The sequence below is a fragment of the Myxocyprinus asiaticus genome, chromosome 26 (genome assembly GCF_019703515.2).
Source record: "Myxocyprinus asiaticus isolate MX2 ecotype Aquarium Trade chromosome 26, UBuf_Myxa_2, whole genome shotgun sequence".
Taxonomy (NCBI): Eukaryota; Metazoa; Chordata; class Actinopteri; order Cypriniformes; family Catostomidae; genus Myxocyprinus; species Myxocyprinus asiaticus.
In genome coordinates this window covers 30,259,944-30,277,454 of record NC_059369.1, presented here as the reverse complement: position 1 = coordinate 30,277,454, position 17,511 = coordinate 30,259,944, and the positions used below count along the sequence as shown (strand labels likewise).

The window sequence follows — 17,511 nt, the reverse complement described above, 5'->3', positions numbered from 1 at the left end:
ATAGTTTGTTTTTCAAAATTGTTCATGGGTAGAAAATAGATACATATTTGATTTGCACATGTGGGTGGGCATGAAACGCACCTTTCCACTGATTGGTCAACCTGCATCATCATCAGTTCCTCAGTGCCGTGCAACAGAATAATTATCAACCGCAACTTAACTTTTAATGCAACAACATATTATCTCTCTCTCATTAAGCAACCAGACTAAGGAATGTCTGTGACGCAAACCGTAATAGTTAGGGAAGGGTCTATAGACAGGACTTCGTGCCAACATTCTTCTGCGTAGGCATGGGTTCTGCAACCTACGTACGTGTGCCAGAGAAATATTAGTTGTCTGTTTTAGAAATAGCCTATTGATATCCCTTGCATCTGCACACAAAATTTCTTAGCCTACTTTTTAGACACACAGCCTGTTTTATTTAGCTGTCAGCTATCAAAATCTCTATCAAAAGGTGTGGCAAAGCTGCGCACAGTGCGATACATTGGACTGCGCAGAGTGGATGCATTTACATTGTAGTGAAGCACAGACCAGTATGTGGAATGCATTGGCTTTTTAAATTTTTTATAAAAAGATTGCCGATACATTGTCCAGGTTATTACATAACTCAGATGACTGAAGAGCTGATTGCTATGTAGGTAGGCATTACGTATAATGTAGTAGGGTGACCAGTCCCGAATTGGAAACTTTTTTGTCTCATTTCACTTATTTCTCCATGGCTAGGTTTCCCGAGGCACTAAGTAAAACTGTTAGTATCACTAAAGTAGTACTGAATCTTTACGGCGCGTTTCCCAAAAAGCATCAAAGTAGTAAAGTAAAAACTTCGTAAATTAAACAAGGCTTTTAACCACTCAAAAGTCATAAGTGCAACTTAAATTTATCTTTCATTTTCACAGTTTATCAGAGAATAAGGAACGTTTAATAACTTGTATATATTTGGATCATTGGAAAGTCATAGCCAGAAACAAGACTTTGGGTGTGCCAAGGGAAAACTGTGTTCAAGAACTGAAGCACAAAAAAGTGATGTTTTTTTTTTTGTAACTTTAACAACAATTGCCATTCACAAATGTTTTTCTTTTCACCCAATTTGGAATGCCCAATTCCCAGTGTGCTTTTTAAGTCCTTGTGGTCGTGTAATGATTCGCCTCAATCCGGGTGGTGGGGGATGAATCCCAGTTGCCTCTGCATCTGAGAACATCAACCTGTGCATCTTATCACGTGGCATTTTGAGCGCATTGCCATGGAGACCTAGCACATGTGGAGGCTTCACACCATCCACTGCGGCATCCGTGCTCAATTCACCACACGCCCCACCGAGAACGAACCACATTATAGTGACCACAAGGAGGTTACCCCATGTGACTCTACCCTCGCTAGCAACTGGGCCAATTTGGTTGCTTAGGAGACCTGGCTGGAGTCACTCAGCACACCCTGGGATTTGAACTAGCAAACTAGCGAACTCCAGGGATGGTCAACAGCATCTTTACCACTGAGCTTCCCAGGCCCCCTGCTATTCACAAATGTAAAATTTTTTAGCACTAAATTTCTTTTCTATTTAGCCCCTTATTACATTATAATGAATTTATTAGCCTAAACAAATGACACTTTTATCAATGGAGCTGGTAGGCCTATTAATATATCCATATATTAGGCTTAATATTTAGTCATAAAATGTGGCTTGGTTATGAGAAACAGGCATGCGTGCTTTTCCGATAACTATGGGTCTTAGCTCTTAAGAGCATTCTCTACATGCGTTCTTTCCTTTTTCATGTACGTTTCCCAAACCTGCACTTAACATGAATGCATGACACACTTTTAAGTGCTTCTTTGCTGTCCTTGTGAAGTGCTGATATCTGACCATACAGTGTCGCTCATTCATAAATTTGTGCATAACTTTATGAATACTTGTAATTTAGCTCACTGAGAAATGTTCAGATTTATTTTCTTAAATAATCAAACTAATTTACTACATAATTAAATACATAGTTTTGTAATTATTTTTGTGCTGGATGCTATGATCTACTGTTTTTACTCAATCACTGTTTTGTTCATCAAATGTGCATTTGCAATGTTTCATTTATCATCTGTGGGTTGACCATCGGGGTGCAAGCTTTTAGGGTCTGAGAAGACTATATAAATTTATTAAGAGGTGTTGGCAGGCCTATTTCATGTGCACAATAGGGTGGTGGAAGCACTAACATAGGGTAAATATACAAACATTAACTGATTAAGCAGAGATCTGCGCTTTGCGCACAAACTGATCATCAATGCATAACAATGTGCTTGTGACAATGCCCTTCAGTGTCAGAGAGGAAGATGAGCATTTGTAAAGAGAAGGAATGTGGGAAGACGCCCCAAGATAGACAGTTCCCCGTAGATACAGTATAACATTGACATCATTCCTTCTGAATTTAATACTATATAATGTGGCCACTTTGTACCAACTCGTGCACAAAGGTAGGCCTATTGTTTATTGTTTTAGGCCTAATTAATTTTTCATTCATTCATTTATTATTTTTATTGTAATATATTATTTGATTTTATTTTCTTGTTTTCTTGTTTCTGCTCATTTCTTTTCAAACAAACTATAAAAACATACATGGCTGTTCTCTCTACCTGTAGCTTTGGTCTTCAGCAGTTAACACCTGATTGCGTTGCACCACCTACTGGTGAGAATGAATAGCACCAGGTTGAGATTGTGAATTGGTACTCTGCTGCTTTTCCTGCAGTTCCCGGATGTGGAAGGTTGAATTTCCAACTGAATTTGAACCACTGAATTTGAGGAAGTGAATTTTGTTAAGAGAAATAGAAGGGGCTGAATTTTACCTGTCAAAAAATCTAGATGTTATTTTCAAATGAACTGAATAGTTTGGAAACGAACTTTGGAAGGTAAATATTTATTTTGTTGGGCCTCATGTATCCAGATAGAAGACAAAGGCAGGCCTAACACAGTTGTAAAACCTAACTGAGGCCCACATACAAAGTCATAAATCTTACTGATATAAATTGCGCCAAAATCAAACAAAGGGAGTCCAAAACAGACTACAAATCCCATGAAGCCTTGCTCACTAAAGGATCGAACTCTCAACTCCTATTGAATGAGGCACACAACAGAACGCCCCTCAACCATGACGTCATCAGGAGTAGAAATATTTCTGAGATGCTTCCTGGATTTGCTTACAGCAACTTTTCTCGCCATGCGTAGACATAGCTCATCGCTGCTCTCAGGTGTAGCCTCGTGGCACAAGGAAGTAACATCCAACTTGAAACTGTGGCCATACAATCTCCATCTCGCTGGACGAGTTGAGATTACTCTGTGTTCCACTGAACACTAACGGATCTGAAGGAGACCGCCGAGCAATCCGCATCTTCATCCGTTTGCCTGGAGAAGTGAAGAGAAAAGATTTCTCTTCCATCTTCAATCAAGTCGACGTCGCTGATATCTCTGCCAGCCCGCCGAGAATCAGCAGCCGTACCACCCAACGACAGAGCGAGGAAACGGCATCACCCGAGCCTCGAGGAACTGAATCGGAGTCAAATGACGGATGAACACACATTCTAGCTGCATCCTCATGCGATTCAAGTAAGAGGTTTACGTCTGGGCAGAGATAGAATATTATAGTGTGTTATTCTTGTGTATCAAGGTTATTGTTTGTACAGTTTACGGACCGCCGAGTCTGCTCATTGCTAATAAAAATACTCAAGGTATTACTGTAATGTACTGGTATCATGAATGAGATCTGCTGTGTTGAATCAAAGGCCATGGGACAGTTTACGAGCCGTTCACCGCATCTCTGAGTGATAAACTAACAGCTGCTTTCTCTCCCACGATCGCAAAACCGGCTTTGGTGCCGTCACCTTAATTCACTCTCTCTCGTACTAACCACACACACACACACACACACACACACACACGCGCGACCCCTCACAAACATTCTCGCACACATTTTTGGCTAGTAGATAACTTCGTGATAAAGCTCAGCTTTGTCCCTAAGTTTTCGTACAAGCGGAGACGCGTGGTAAACTGGCAGACACCATTGACCGGTTTCTCTCCACCCACATTCGCGGCCATATTCTCTGGCCAGAAATCTCGCGTGACATACTCTCCACGAGAGTCACGTCCGCCATTTTGTGCGTGTCCCTCCTTACACACACACACACTCTCTCTCTCTCACACACACCTTCCTCATGTGTTATAGGATTATTTAGGTTACCATATCTAATCATGTCACTGTTTAGTTTGTAGTTGGATGTTGGAAGTTTATTGACTGCATTGTATTGATTATTAATTGATATTACTGCATAAATAAACGTTGTTATATTTCAAAGAGAAGTGTTTTGGTTTGTTTTGCATACACCTGTGTCAAATGCTGACGGGATGTCAGTGCTCGGATTCAAGCCTTCATTTGTTTTTGTTTTTTCAAAAATCGATATTCTTTGGATGTCGATTTTCCTAAGAGAACAATCTAATATTGGGACTGTTATACTATCTGGTTATTAGTCTCTGATTCCAGGGTGGTGCCCCAGCAATATTAATCCTTATTAATATTCTATTGATTTTTGATAATCGATAATTATCTTTGATGATTGTTGAATTTGAAGGATCAATAAGCTAGTGTTAATTTTAATCAATGTTTCATCGATGTTAATAATTAACGATTATCTTTGATAATTGTTGATTTAAAGGATTATAAAAAGCTAACATTGATTCAAATCAATGTACTATTGATTTTAATAATTATTAATTATCTTTGATAATTATTAATTATTGCTAATAACCAAACCCGCTCCTAAATGTAGCGCACTACATTTACTGGAGCCCCATATGAGGTTTTAATGAGTTAGATTATATTATTTAATTTAAATATTAATTAATAACTATAGAAATAATTATTAATTATTTCTGATAGTAACACTGATCTAAACAACCAGTAAAGCCCTACAATTTTTTAATTTTTAATAATGAAATTAGTTGTGAAATGTTTCTCAATGCTTAAAAATACAACCATGTTAAATTTCGGCCTCCCAAAATGCAAGCACTGTAAATTCAACGCATTTAAATGCAAGCACTGATCATACAATGCATTTATTTTTTGGATTAGAGAAATTCACCATGGTTTTATGCTTCAAAGACTTTAGTCATGAATTTAGCTCCATATAAAATAGTCTTGCAACATTCACATTGTTACAAAAAATATTTTTAATAGCTCACCCCCTCTGGTAATGCATAGACATCACAGCTAATGTCTTAATCTAAAATCCATGCTACTGTTCCTACAAGCTACTTGTTTGACTCTCATTCAGCCAATAGTCCAAAATTAGTCAGGCATCCTGTCACCATGCTGTCTCAACCAACCATCCAACCCTGATTATCCTCTTAAAGTGCCCCTATTGAAGGCAGGAAGGTTTAATTGGCTATGCAAATAGTTGGCACACCAGACTCATTACCTATGAGGATCACAGTTTGCTCACAATTGGAGGATGACTAAGAAACAAATAGCAGTTTTCAAGCTTTGCTAACTTTTTCTCCCTAAATACAAATACTCTAGATAGAATATGGTGCAAGAAAAAGAAAATCTGCTATTCTCTTTGTTAGTGTAAGAAGTGCTGGATCCCTGTTTTTTAAATTCCCTCTTGTCCGAGTTTAGCTTTATAGCTCATTTAGAATAACTGCAGTGGTGTAAAAAGCATTGGACCAGCTCGGGGTGTAGAGAGGGAATCCCCGTACTAACTGAGATGCACACTGTCTTTAATACATAACATTAGCATGTCAATAAGAGCACAGTGTGCTACCGAAGACATGAGTGGATTAGTTCGCTACTGCACAAGGTTGTCGATACATCAGGCGCTTTTACCTCCGAATTCCCACTGACATGTTTTAACTGCAGACAAATCGATTCGTTTTCTGTTTATCTCATTTAACATTTATGGAACAATTGAACAGTGTCAAAGCCTGCACACCCCTCCATCATTAATCCACATGGAGTCTTTCAGCAAACAAGTCTTGTAAAATATTTTTATAAGAACATCCAGTGACGTGCAATTGCTCGTGACAAAGTCTGTACATGACTGACACTTTTAAAGACAAATAAAAAATCTAAATTGGGAATTTTAAATGGCTTTTATTCCAAGTCTATTAGCTTTATGGCCATCTGTATGCAAGTTTACTCTAAACACTGACAAAACTCACTTTTAGCAGATATAAACATTTCCATTTTATAGTCTCTTTCTTATGGGAATACAAAGCAAAAATATTAATGATTCATACTGCACATTTTGTCCAAAACAAATGCTCTCTAAATCAAGATGTAAAATAAAGGGTATTGGTTATTTTTTAAAAAGGGGCTAGATCTTTTATATGTCCCACCCCAACTTCCTGTTTCAATAGGAAACACAGTATGTCAACACAGGTAAGAAAACTGTGCACATCAAGCAGGTGCATGGGGACTTTAAACTATATATCCCACAGAAAGCTGTATATTGGCATGTGGTCAGAATATTGTTATATGATTCAGTACATAAATGATTTTATCCTTATGGTACGCATGGTCATTGACATGCTTTTCAAACCCCTTCATTCTCCCAGCAATAAGGGCTCACTTCTCTGGAGAAAAATTACGAGCAGCTGTTCAATGCTTCTTTGTAAACATAATTTGTGCAACTGATGGACCTTAATGGGATTTCTCCGACACTCATTAAGCTGCAATAGCCATTTCAAAAGGCACATGTGCCCCCTCATCTCAGCACCTTGAGACTGGACATCACTGGTAAGAGGTCAAACAGAGTTGGACAAATCAAAACTGAAAAGCAGCATTAGGAAGTGCTGACATTAAATCTCACTGTGGGTAAAAAATCAATAGCCAGCTGTGGAAAGTTGTCAGCTTTAATGCTATGTACTATACTAACTTCCAACATGGCATTGCTTTCAACATGCTCTGAAATTGGTAACATGCTATGTATTCTGCATCTGAGTATAATCTACCCAATAACTGAAAAAAAATTAAATAGATAGACAGATAGACAGACAGACAGCTAGATAGATAGATAGATAGATAGATAGATAGATAGATAGATAGATAGATAGATAGAGTACTTTAAGAAACTATTGAGATAAGACCTGTTAGGCCACAGTTTTCACTGTGATACAACCATACATAAGTTAATTTAATTACATGTAATAACATATAGTTAGTGCAAGTAGCTCTTGAAATTAGCTTATTTGCAGTATTTTCTTGGCCTTTCCCTGCCAATTCATACAGACCAGTGTAAATTCAAATAGCCTCTCAGGGCAATGTGAAATACCAAGCCATGGCAGAAAGTGGTCCTCTGTGAATACATCTAAGTAGCATATTAAATTGCTGTTTGAAAGGTAAATGAAAGTGGCCAACAGCATGTCTCCCAGTTTCAGAGATGGACTGCACTTTAAGAGTCAATGACAGTGAGTCTCAGTTCATCTGAAAATGAATGTATGTGGTACAGTGTAAAGGGGTTATAAGGGAAAGGAGGAGGCAAGAACCGGCTTGAAGGTGCAACTTATAATTTAATAGTGAATTAAAGCAAAAGCCAAATAACAACCAAACATGCAGGACAGCTGCCTGAAACTCTCTGTCTCTCTTGAACTGTCGTTTCCGGTCGCCTTTATCCCTCGCTCGCCTCATCAATGTGATTGGGACAGGAGAAAAAAAGAAAAAAAAAACAGGCGAGGGAAAGGCCAACATGGAGCGACAGCATGAGAGAGAGAGGAGAGAGAGAAAAAAGAAACTCACTCATCAGTTCTCTGATGCGCCGTCGCGTGGTCCTTGATCACTCCTCCACCCTGTCAGGCGGATGACAGCCACTCCTCCCCGGGCAGACCGGAGTCAAACCTCCAACCCCCAGTGGACAGAACGCACCTCCGAGTTTCTGGCAGCATGTGGGGACACTCCTCCGCCTCTGGCAGCGGCCCTACTGCTCCAAGCGGTCAGGAGTTGATTCCCTCCTCCTCTCGCGGACGGCAGTCTTCCCTCAACCCCTCTGTGTTTCTGGCGGCCGGCAGGGCACTCCTCCACCCCTGGCAGCGGCTCCATCGCTCCAGGCAGTCGGGGAGTCCGGTCCCTCCTCGCCTCGTGGACGGCGGCCGTTCCCCGCATCCAGGCGATTGGGGTACTCTGTCCCCCGGTGGATGGCAGCGGTGCTCCCCTGGGTGGACGGCAGTGTCGAGGACTCTACGACGGGCATCCCTCCGCCCTCCCGGGTTTCAGCCACAATGTAAAGGAGTTATAAGGGAAAGGAGGAGGTGAAAACCGGCTTGAAGGTGCAACTCATAATTTAATAGTGAATTAAAGCAAAAGCCAAAACACAACCAAACATGTAGGACAGCTTCATGAAGCTCTTTCTCTCTCAAACTGTCGTCTCCGGTCACCTTTATCCCTCGCTCACCTCATCAAGGTGATTGGGGTCCGGGCGTGCATCATTCCGGCCTGGCCCCGCCCTCCTCCACGCTACATACAGCAAGCCCTCTAGCTCAGAGCATAATATTTCAGGACGTCTGTACACAGCGCTAATGTTGTAAATTTCACCTTGATTGACCTGAGAGGTAGACAGCTACAGCGCAGCAGGTCTACACAATATCCATTTTTCTATGTCTGAACTGGCTCATCAAAAAGTCACACTACCCATAATTAAAATTTCAGTTTAATGCTCAAATTTTCATTATTTGAGCATTAAACTTTGATCTTTTATGTCTTTGTCATGGGTATTATTAGAGGCATCTTTGTGCTCAATTACATACTGGCTTTTTACCGCAGTAAAATAACAGAGCGACCACAATCAGATCATTCAGGGGCCAGCAGCTTTGCCCATGAGTTATTCATTTCAAGCTAATGGATAGGGTATATCCTGTTTTGATTTTTTGTTTTTGTTTTTTACTATTCACATTTGAGTAGCTCATATGGTAATTGAGTCCCTACCTCAAAGTTCTAAAGCAGACTGATTTAATTCAAGACCAAGTATGCTGAGGTTGACTAAATCAATTTTTTTAAACTGATAATTAAAGTGAACTCTGCCACATCTTGTTAATCCATTAATATACTAAAACCTATCTGGTTTCATCAGTCTATCTGTCACATACATACAGGGTCAAAGCAAGTGAGGTCCATCACAGGTCAGCAAAAACAAAACTCAGAGGTAGGCTGAGAGCAGCCCAGTGTCTTGCATCAGATGCTACCCAGCATGCTTGTTGACATTGATATGATCTTATGTGATGTCCTGACCAGATAATTACACAAAAGGTGAGCAATAGTTCCTAACGGCAAGTTAGAAAAACATTACAACAAGTTGACAGCAGACAATAGCTTTAGAAAGGCAATCTGTAACTACATTAACTGGCAGTTCATTAGAGGAATTACTACAAAAGGCAACCTGATGACAAACACAAAACCTCTTTCTGGAGTTCAAGCCATGCTGCTGCACAGTTATGAATACTGTTGTTAAAGGCTAATTTGTCACATTATAGATAATAGAACAAATGTTGACTAGAGAGCATTACTGATGGCACTCCTATCATAAAGACCTAACATGATTAATCAAATCAATGCAAATTTTAAAATGAGCATTAAGTCAATTAGGTGAACAGATCTCGCAATTATAATGACAAAAATATTTCCAGAATACATTTTAATCAGTCATTAGATATATTTAGTGATTTTATTATTATTATTATCAGTGAAATACAATTGTATTTACATGCAATGAAATGCAAAAGTACAAATCATTCTGTAAAAATTAGTAACCTTAAGGAGCTATTTATACTTGATCTAACCCTTAAAATCAGTTTTGTTGGTGAAACCAAATATATTCAGGTTATTCAGAAATGTTAAATAATATTTGTACTTGAATAAAACTAGTTAATTTAGATGTTGCTAGACCGAGGCACATTTTGTAGGTTAACATTTTTTCAGTGTATACAAATGCCATAGAAATATTTGGACACTTTTGGACACTTAAGTCACAATTGTCTGAACCCAAAACTTCACTTTTCGTAGCTATTTTTGTAACGACTTTAAACCAACTGATCCCAATGTCATTTTTTGTTCCCCTCAAGTACACGCAGGTGTCCTAGCAGAATAACCACAAGGGTAATTTTTTTTCCATTAACAAAGGACATGTTCCTCAAACACTAAAATACTTAATTTGTCTTCATTTTGAACAAATATTTATTTCAAAGAAACCCAGAAAACCTCTGTGAAATGTTCTGCTTGAAAAGTGTTTTATGTGACTTTATGTCTACATACAGAACACTTTACTAAGTGTGTGTCAGCTATAACTACATTTACCCAATATGCTGTTTCCCCATCCCTCATCCCAAAGTGAAACAGCAAGAGAAATCATTAAGGCCAGACACTCTGCTGTGTCAATCCTGTTTCATACTGTAAGAGGGATGTGATTGAAGACTAAAATTAAATATGAATGCACTTGCTGTCTAGATGAAACAGTCTTGGTCACTATATAGTGAGTCTACAGGATTATAAAATCTGATTAGTCTCAGATATTTCACATTGCTCCAATCATGGGCGCAGCAGCAGCTGTGGTGGGACTTTTCCAGACAGAACAGCACAGGAGGGGAGGGGTCATTATGTATTACCACTTCTGTTTCAGAGGACAGGCATGGTGGACAGCTACTTAGCAGAATTAGATTTACTAAAGGGAGACTTTATTGTTTTTAAAGGTCATTTACTTTTTATCCCCTTGGTTCTCTTTTTACATTTTATCAAGAAGGCAGTTTTGGCTTCTGTAAAGCAAAGGATGTCTTTATGAACATTTAGATGGTTCAGACTTTTTAGCTGTTTGTGAGTGAGAGTGGACATGATTTGTCCCCTGAACCTTTCCTTCATTCAGTAAAATAACTAGCCCTCGGAAAAGCTCAAGGGAGTTTTATTTCATTGTTAAAATATTATGGACAATGTAATATGCAGAGACAAATATTAGTAAGCCATTTGTAAGTTGATTGCTCCTCAAAGTGTAAACACTCTGGCTCTGTTGTGCATCAAGACATTGCTCAACCAATGGCGTGAGTTTGGGGTGGGACTATTTGCTTGTCCAACCATTGGCAGATGTGGGAAGTATTTGTGAAATGTTTTAAAAAGTATTTTTCTTTCAATTATGTTTAATGACGCAAGTGGAACAAAAATTTCACACCTTAAAATTCAATATTTTTTAATCATTATATGGTGGAAATATAAGGCAGACTAATTGGAACAGTAGCAAGTGGCATTCAACAGTGATGGCAGACTGGGAAAAGAAAAGTCATGTTGCTTGTGTTACATGGCTCTCACCACCATGATGGCTTTTCCCTTTATCTTTCAACAAACTCATGTGAGGTTTGTATGAAAGTGTGGTTCTTAGTTGAGTCCTGCAATCCATGTGCTTCAGAGAGGAGTCAAGAATGCTTGTCAGTCATTTTATGATAACGGGAAATTAATAATATACACATTCATACATGTGCACAACAGGGAGTCATGAATTGGCTGGTTAGAATTACCCTGATAGCCCCTAAACTACACCATGTTTTGCCTTTGACAGCCATTCAAAATAACTGTGTATTCTGACTAAATACATTTTATTTCCAAGCAACATATAAATCAGAAGTTTTTTAAAAATTATATTATAGCATATGCTTTACTGGTAACAGATTGTTTGTGGAGGTCTCTTAACAGCATGACTTGAATAATCAGTCACGTGACACATGATGTCGGAACTCAGCGCCATGTCCAAACATGACAGCTTTCAGATCGCGTACTTCTGAAAGGTCCTGTGCTAACCGAGCAACTGCCATTGAGATAAATGGGGATGCTAATATTTTAGTTTAATTAGTCTACAAAAGGAATCAAATCTACTCAAATGATCTGAAGTGCCCATTCGCTCTGTTGTTTGATATGCTGCTTCACTCGTTTGCCATCTGCAGCCAAAAGCCATTCATGCATCTGCCCAAAGTAAGATATGCCTCTTACCATAATTCTTGTGTCTGCATTCTACCCATTAACACTGTGTCATCATAAATTACAGTGTCATCATAAATTACAATATACAACAGTTAGTTCCAGTCCTCGAAATCTGATTGGACGAGAGAAGTTCAAAAAGTACTGATGTCACAGAACATCAGCACTCAGACGCTTCACTGTTTGTATCACTCCGCTTGTGTTCGTACTGTTCTAAACTAAAGTTTAAGAGCAGTGCAGATGTGTAAAGAGCTAGATGTGTCTCTTTACATTTATTTTTGTGACATTGCAGATTTTAGCCAGCAGGAGGTGACAAAAGACCATTTTTGTGTGTAATAGTGCCAGTTGAGGTGACGTGCATTTAGTCAGCGCTGTCAGTCTTTCAGTATTTTCATTCATCTGCACTCCATGATCGCTTGGATAACTACTACACTACTAAATCTGGGAAATAGCTTTAAACAGCTTTAAACTAACAACTTCAGCATTAAGGCTCATCACAGCTAAAAGACACAACAAACTGATTAATTCCACAAACTCAAGATGTTTATCTCTTACCAGAGCTTCCACATTAGAGAGGACATACTGTTCAAAATGGCGGTGGAGATTGCGGTTTCCTATAGCGCACCGGCCACCGCGAAATAGGGAGGAATATCCCTGCTCAGATGGCTATTTTTCTACAGAGAAAATAGGATGCAAATGACCAAAATGACATTATCTTCAGAAAACTGACTAACACACTACAGCATCTCTATTTGAGAGTCACAACAAACTCAGGTAATCACACATGCTCTCTCTCTCTCTCTCTTTCTCTCTCTCTCTCACTCACACACACACACACACACACACACAGATGAACACACACACACACACATCCTTGTTTCTCCAATAACTTGTTAGAAACAGCCCAATCAGTGATACTTGTTCTGAAATTATGTTTCTGAGAGGCTTGGACGCATCATTTGGTTTGAACTAGCAACTGCAGATTCTGATCGTCACGTAAGAAAGTAGTTCCATGCACAAATGCATTTTTTTGGGACCATACTCAGTTTTGCCACATTTTTTATTTTAATTACTATAAACACATAAAGTTAATTACCGCCACCTCACTAGAATAAGAAACAGAGGAGAAAAAGGAATCAGCATAGTAGGATTATGCAGTAATTGTACAGCTGCCAGACATCATTAAGAAATAGGTAAGCAATACATGAATGAATGGAGTTGTTTGACAAATGGAAGGTGGGCGGCCACGTGAGACCCCGCTGAGGAAATATGGCCTGGCACCCTCACTTTAGCTTCGTACCCCTTCTGCTGCTATGAGACAAGCTCTTCCGGGGGTAACAGCTGCTGTCCCTGGGGGTGTTATGGTTCTGGAATGGGAGTGTGTTTGTGTACGTGCGTGTGTACATGTGTCTATGACTGCACAACTAAAGTGGGCTAGAGACAGCAGCCAAACGCAAGCTCAAAGCCCTGCGGTGCAGAATTCAAGAAGGCAGAATAATAGCCCAGCCTGAGGCCTGGCAATCTGTTTTCCTGCCTTTTCCTTTCTTCCTTCTTTCTTATTCTGTTTCTCAGCTGTTCATTAGTTGGCCACTGAGAGAGAGCTATGGGTGTTAGCGCTCAACTCTGGGCACTGTGAGCTGGTACAAAGTTGATCTCACCATAGCAGTGTGGAACTCTGTGGCAACGCTGGAATGAATGAATAATGCATCCATAGTAGCGTCACACAGGGAACAATTGTGCTGGTTAATATTCATGGCATGGAGATTCAGATGGCCTTGTGAATCACTTTACAGTCTTTAGAGGCCCAAGACTCCACCTGCAAACTAATAGCCTATGTGGCACATACAGTGTGAATGTGGGTTTTTCGTGCAAAAAAGGAGAGAAATGTGACACAGTAGTTGCAGTTTGAATCAGTGTGTGTGTCTATGAGTGTGTGTGATGGAGGGCAAGAGTGCTGCTAGCATCCCTTTCTTTGTGTGTTTTCAAATGCCAACATCAGACATTTTTACTACAAAAACACTGTGCATTTTACCCAGAGGACTTCAAAATGTCTCAGAAACCTACTTAACCCAAAATCTCTGAAACTTCACTGCTTTGTCTGAGCAGCTGAAGCAGAAATCTGTGTTCCAGTGCGACACTTACAATGGAAGTGAATGTGGCCAATTTTTGGAGGGTTTAAAAGCAGAAATGTGAAGCTTATAATTTTATAAAAGCACATTCATTAATTATTCTATTAAAACCCATGTATTATTTGAACTGTAAAGTTGTTGAAATCTTAATTTTTACAGTCATTTTAGGGTTTTAAGGTTTGTTGACATTACATCATTATGGCAACAAAGTTGTAAAAGTGGCTGTAACTTTACACAGAAAAGGTTAGTAAAATCATGTTAACACACATATTGTTTATGTCTTGAGGCTATACTTTTGAAACAGTGAGTATTTTAATGTTAAAATTGGCCCCCATTCACTTCCATTGTAAGTGCCTCAATGTAGCCCAGATTTTTGCTTTTTTTTAAGAAAACAAGCTGCAAGTGAAAGTAAATTTTTGTGGCAATCAACACTATGCCACAATGCTGCCGATTGAGCTTAACTTATACTGAACCCGAAATATTCCTTTAAGTTATCATAAGTTATGGCAAGTCATTCAGTTATTTCATTGCTTACTGTACTGCATATACAGTATGAATATTCTGTTTGTGACTCTTAAATATTGTTGAAGGTAAAATACAAGCTATCAGTGCTATGCGCTGACACTACAAAGCAGAGTGGAGGCTAAAAATATATGAGTGGGTTGAGAGCAGCCATATCGCACACTGTTTCCCACGAGAGCTTAACAGCACCTGGTAATATAATATAATATAATATAATATAATATAATATAATATAATATAAATCAAGCTAACTGCAAATAAGGAGACAATATTTTAAAGTCAGTATGACAAAATAGACCCTCTTTATTTTTTTAATATATATTACTGGTCTTATTGTGCACAATTTATCAGTGCATGTCATTCTAAAGGGGGAAAAACATGTTTGTCTTCGTAATCTTTCATCGAATTCTAATAACTTGCTCCGCCTCTGAAATGGCTTTCTTCTACTCACGTCAACTAGGCTATATGTGCTGTTGGTTTTGCTATGTTAACCAATAGCCAAATACCTATTTAAGCACTGTTTAAGGCTACTGTTGCAGGCTTTTTTAAAACCATGCCAATAGTTGAAGCAGTAACTGAATGCTGGTTAATGTTCTGTAATAAAATTTAATTATGTCAAAAATATCAAATAACAATAGATTTAAAAATAGAAGTGTTACCAATTGGATATGTCAAGATGCTGTCAAGGGTCAACTTTAACTTAATCCTTTACATTTCAGTTAAAAAGCCCCCTTAAAACCCTACATTACATCTTGTTGAAAATCCTGTTTCACTAGAAAAAATTAAAGTAAAATGGGTTGAAAATGCCATTTTATCTTGAATTAAGGTGTTTTCTCTAGGTAATGATACTGAATGCTTTCATTATTTGAAAAAAAAAAAAAAAAAAGGTTTCAGCAGGTAACCTAAAAAATGTGCTTCATGTGGTAATATCTAAATTAACTGGCTATTTCAAGCCAAAAATTTTATTCAACATGACTAAATTAACCTGTCCACATCAGGTTACATCAACAGTCAAATCAAGTCATTTTTAATGGTTAGATCAAGTAGAAATAGATCCCTACGGTAACAATTGCAGGGTACAAAATTTTTATACTGGGAAGAGAAAACAAATGAGATAATGAGATTAATTTCGACTCCCATCAATGGCTCATCTCACAGTTGTTTACTTGTTTCTGTAAAAACTTCATTCATATCCTCTGTCATAACAAGTCACATTTTAACTAAACTTTGCCGTAAGACTTTCCTATTCTGTTCTAATGCCAATTTGTTTATGTGGGACTACATCCCAGATTCAGGGTAATTGAAGCCTCAGAGATGTATTTTCCGATGATATTGCTGCTACACATCTCTCCTAATAGCTTCATAGTCTTACCCTGGAGCGGCACCGTTTCTGCTCTTATGTAATGATTTAAATATTTAGCTATGGCTGTTATTGCCTCCACAGCTGGCAGATTTGTGTTTTACACTATAAAAGAGAGTGGACAGAGTGCTGGTGTTACTGAGATTCGTTAAATCTTTCTCTTTCTAATTAGCATCATGTCTAACTCACGCTTACCCCACACTTTGTTCCCGGGCGTGTTTTCGGTGTGCGTTGACACTGGGTCAGGTGGGGGGAGGGGCTCTAAACTAAGCCTTTAATGACTGAACACTAATACCCAGGTGTAGATTATGACTAGCAGTGCAGCGTAACCTTAGCAGTGAACTGTCCTGGCATAAGCATTCTTAATTCTTCTATTATGAGAGATATGCACCTTATCCTTGCAGTGCAGATATTGCATGCATACTAAACTAACACTTTTACTGTGTCTGTTATACTGTTTAGACATTTTTGCTACATTCTGAGTCTCTGCTCCATTATTGTCAAGAGATTACATAGAACCACAACAGATGCACTCTGTGCATTGACTCAGATATAAACACGACTGTTACCCAAGGTTCCCAGCTGGTGCCTGAGTCTGCCGAGCCGACACCACTCTTTGAGCTCAGTCAGGATTATGAGTGATCTTTTCTTCAGGCTAGCCTCAGGTCTCTGTCAAAACCTCATCTCCATGTACATCTTAACGTATGCATGGCTTGTTCTCCAGGGCTCATCCACACAAACTATCACTCAATCTTCCACGCAGGGTAGAAACAGCAGTCTCAGCCTACAGTGACTGATTGGTCGTCTCCACAAATTTTTGCCTCTGTGTTGTGCATTATGTGCCTGTAACATATGAGCCAAAGAAGATTTGTCTTACCTTATGTAGACACAGCTATTTCCACCTCCTGCTGTTGGATGCTTCATTCATTAAAAAAATCCTCTCTCTCCTTCTCTTATTCTTTTGTCTCTTTTTCTTTTTTGTTTTATGGTCAAATTATTGAGTGCATCCCTCTGTTTGTTTATGCCGTGGCTTCCAGATTCAGGCTTGGCATCAAAGTGGAGACATGGGGGGTAATTAGAAGCCTTGGGGACGAGTCTGCCGGTAGATTTACCATGTTTTCTTCTCTCCCCAATCAGATGCTCTTCCCTTTCACTCAAGCCCACAATCCAAGAGAGAGAGGGATGTGGGCAAGACTCAGCAGTAATGGTGTGATAATTTGCTTGGTGGTTGCTCTCCGTCTCTGCCTTGATTTCTCTCTCTCCGTTCAGTGTGGCAGCCGTGGCTCAGTCAGGCTGTCAGTACGCATGGAGACACATCTGTGAATGTGTTTATGTGGCTTCAGCGTAGCCTCTTCGCACAGGCAGAGGACCCCCCTGCCCCCCCCCCCCAGCTTAAGATGTGCTCACTAATGGCATGTACCATTATGGCTCAGAGCAGGGTGGGCTATGAGAGAAATAGAGGGAGAGATGAGATTGAGAGGGGGCAAGAGGGGTAGAAAGAGGTGTGGAGGAGAGAATGAGTGGA

The 17,511-nt window shown here is 39.2% G+C and overlaps 1 protein-coding gene across 3 annotated transcripts in view; it reads right to left on the bottom strand.

Annotated features, from left to right (window-relative positions):
• The window catches only part of LOC127417324 (galactosylgalactosylxylosylprotein 3-beta-glucuronosyltransferase 1-like), a 169,139-nt gene extending 151,829 nt beyond the window's left edge, over nt 1-17,310 (bottom strand). For all 3 annotated transcript variants that reach the window (XM_051657268.1, XM_051657267.1, XM_051657269.1), the window contains exon 1: nt 16,864-17,310. The gene's annotated coding sequence lies outside the window, so the exon portion shown is untranslated. The remainder of the gene's footprint in view (nt 1-16,863) is intronic.
• Between the last annotated feature and the right edge of the window lie 201 nt (nt 17,311-17,511).